This window comes from Abramis brama (assembly GCF_963993115.1).
Source record: "Abramis brama genome assembly, chromosome: 8".
NCBI lineage: Eukaryota > Metazoa > Chordata > Actinopteri > Cypriniformes > Leuciscidae > Abramis > Abramis brama.
The window spans coordinates 45,621,283-45,625,374 of NC_139970.1; positions in this window are offsets into that span (position 1 = coordinate 45,621,283).

Genomic DNA, 4,092 nt, shown 5'->3' on the forward strand with positions numbered 1-4,092 from the left:
TCAGAGAGATTGCGAACTCTCCCTGCACCTTTACGCACACACATACATGAACTTTGAACATTAACTTAGAATATAAGCATGTCATATGTATACAATATACTTTTGTGTGTTTCCCAGTTCATATTAGCTTCGCATATGATCTTCTAGGTGAAGGAGTGAACTTTAAATGCCTATAATCGTGCTTTTGATTGTAACTGTTTTATAGTTCATTCTTGGTATCTGTTTAACCGTCTCGCTCTGACTGAACCAACCGTATACAGGAGATTACAGTAAAATGTATTATTCTATGTGTACCATCTTGCTGGAGTATAACTGCTGAATTTCGACATCACCATAAACTATGCAGATGAGCATCCCGACAGGACAAAGAGAACTTTTCCCGTTTGGAATGCTCTAAGGTGATTGGTCCACGTACGTGAAGTAGGCGCGAGTTAAGAAACTCCATAAAAGATCGACTCAGGAAATCCAGCTCCAGAGCACTTTTTCTGTGAGAGTTGTCCCACGACTCCTTAGGGAGTTTTTCTTTTCTTTTCTTTTCTTTTCTTTTCTTTTCTTTTCTTTTCTTTTCTTTTCTTTTCTTTTCTTTTCTTTCTTTAATCTTTCTTTATTTTCGTCCTCGGACTTTTCCTACGTCCAGTGAAGCGAACGTAATCGGCAACTTCAACTTTAAAGAGACTCTTTGAACCTCCCGCGACCGCGCTCGCCCGGAAGAGACGAGAAAGCACGCCCCGCTCTTAAGGACACACACGCAAGACTCTGCTTTCCTCAGCAACACAAAGAGAACCATTTTGAAAGTATTAGTTTTATGGAACTTTTTCTTAACGTTATTGGGAGTCTCTCTCTCTCTCTCTCTCTCTCTCTCTCTCTCATCCTCTTTTAATTTGTGTTTGTTTGGTAAGGTTTTCGTTTGTTTGTTTCTGTTGTATATACATGTATTCCGTGTGTAACTGTAGTTCGATGTATTATTAGTTCAATTATTAAAATCCAATATATCCTCGATTGATTCTGTCTGTCTGCTCACATTACGGAAAGTCCCTGATTTGTTGATCCTAGCTACAAAGCTTTACGATTTGTTACTATTTCAGTAACCTAAATTTTATAAGGACAGGAGAATAATTTTCATGGCCAGAAACTAATTTTCCTGGAATTAGTGATAACTTTATTGAGAAGTTGATAAGTTAATCTTACGGCCGTTTGCTGGACAAACAGATTGTTCGATAACTAAATTAATTCCATTAAAGGTTATCTCATACAATCGATCTGTAATAAGACTATTGATATATTAATGACGAACCATAACCCGTTGTGGTAATCATTCATATATACAATCGATATATTTTCAGCTTCGATAATTTAATGTAACTGTAATATGCGATATATATTAATCATATTCCTGATTGATTATTAAAATTCCCTATATATCATTTGAGCTAATGTTAATGCAGTATTAATGCGGTTACCCATGATAATAAACAGCTGGTTGACTTCTCTTGACAAGACATGGTGAGATTCAGATGGTAAATCTCATATATTAAGTTGGGTGTCCACCTTAGAGATAAATCATCATATTTATAATGAAACCATCTTATTTATATTAATCATATCATATAATAAAATATAATTTATTGTTACTACTGTAAATCTATATGAAATTATTATAGGATCTCCTTCATTGCTTTCAGAATCTTTACTTTTTTAAATAATTTTGTTTCTGTATTTTTAAAATATATTTTTATATCAACATGTTTTAATGACAGTTTATTTATTGAACAAAAAAGATTTTTTTTATTTATCAGAATAAACAGAAAATAGTACAAACTTTGCTTAAGTGATTGTTTTGAGCAAGTATTACCTTAGACATTATTAAAAACTATAGCTAAAGTATTAGTATCAATACTGTGAGTCTGTGCAGTAAAAGACCCCCTCGGAACTTCATACATTTATACGATTTTTAAACAAAATAAACCACTTTTATGATTTATTTTCACACAAAATCTGTTGCTCCACCAATGTTCAATACAAACATATTTATTTTTCCTGCAATCATACACTTGTCACGATTATGTTCAGTTTAGTTCAGTTTCTGTCATGTCTGTATTAGTACTCGTTTGTTTCTATGGCAACTCATTTGTTATTCATCATGTTCACATGGTCGTGATTTATTCCTCATTTACTGTAATATCTCCTGTTATGTTTATTCTGTTGTCGGTTCTCTTTACGTTTACACATTGTCGTTATTATTGAGTTTATTAGTAAAGCCAGTTCCTGTTTATTAATCTTTGGCATGTGAGTTTCTACGAAGCCTTTACGTTGAAACAACAATATAGATATATTGATATATTTATCATATATTGATCAAGTATCAATTGGTTGCCTGATGAAGTTCTGAGAGGTTTAAATATTGCACTTGTTCAATAAAATTTGGAGTATTAATATAAATGTATGGATATATACCCTTCTTACTCTGAATTCTTAGATATCTTCTTGTTTTAAAAGAAACACTTTTTATACAATGCTTGTGTGCATAAACTTTCCATCGTTTAACATTCTTATACTGTAGTGACTGAAAACAAGCACAAAAAGACACACGAGATCAGAGTAAAGTTTTATCCCTTTCTTTGAGCAGAAACTGCCGCTTTCTGATCTAGTTTTTCTTCTGAATCATTTGATTTACATCATAATGCCAAGCGGTGTGTCCTAAGCAAGACAAGAACACAGTGAGCAAAAACAGAAGAAAGACAGCGCACTCTAGTGGCCAGAACCAGTTTATGTTTGGGGTCGACATGGAAAAACATTTGTATTTGGCATTCCTCTCTGATTTAATGCAAACTGAATCAGCCTGATAACGTGAATGAAAATGAAGATGTGAGAATGAGTCTGTGTTTGGTGTGTTTTATCAGAACTGAACCTGATTTAAGATGATCTGAACAACATCTGACCGGATGTACAGTCTCATAATCAATGATACTCATTTACTTACATTTGAGAATAGAATTCCTAGAAATAGAACCATATGGTATTTCTTCTTATTACCTCTAATTTTTGGTTACATTTTTCTAAGTCTTGGAACTCAGAAGAGGTGCAAGATATGAAGCATCGTCATGCATATTATAAAGCGCTGATGGACTCGGTGAAGGAGTTTATTTCTCTTCCCAGCGAACAGGGAACGTTCTGGTGATTTTCTCTCAAAGTTATGAACAAAGGTTCTCCCAGTAATGTTAAGAGAACATTCATTCAAAGTTATCTGGTCCTTAATAATGTTCTCAAAACATTTGTGCAAAAACATTATTTATACATTGTTCATGGAGCGTTTTTACATGTTACTACTTGTTTCAGAACGTTCAGAGAACATTCCATGTTTGCCGAATGATTCACTGGAATGTTTCCCTTAAAGGAGAAGTTCACTTTTAAAATGAAAATTCTGTCATCATATACTCACCCTCATGTTGTTTCAAACCTGTATGAATTTCTTTCTTCTGCTGAACAGAAAGGAAGATATTTAGAAGAATATCAGTAACCAGACAGTTTTTGGACTTCCATAGTAGGAAAAAAATATACTATGGAAGTCAATGGGACCCAAAAACTGCCTGGTTACTGATATTCTTCTAAATATCTTCCTTTCTGTTCAGCAGAAGAAAGAAATTCATACAGGTTTGAAACAACATGAGGGTGACTATATGATGACAGAATTTTCATTTTAAAAGTGAACTTCTCCTTTAATGTTCACATAACCAGGAAAAAATCATTTTAAAATGTTTACAAAAAACCTGAACATTCAGCAATAATGTTTTTATAACCTAATGGAAACATTAGCTAAATGTTCTGTTTAGCTGGATTATGACTTATTGCTTGAATAAATGTAAAAACAACACAAACACTTGAGAACACATGAGAGGCAGTGTCTTCCTCCGTGGGTTAGCTATGGTCCAGACACAGAGAGGACTCGTGGGAATGAACAGAACCTCCACAGTCTGGAGGAAAAGTCCCTGCAGAAGAAAGATGGAGGGAAAGTGTTTATTCCTATATTATATAACAACACGAAACGGGAGGTTGTTTCCCAGGCCTTCTCGAGCGACAGGATCTGATGAGTCC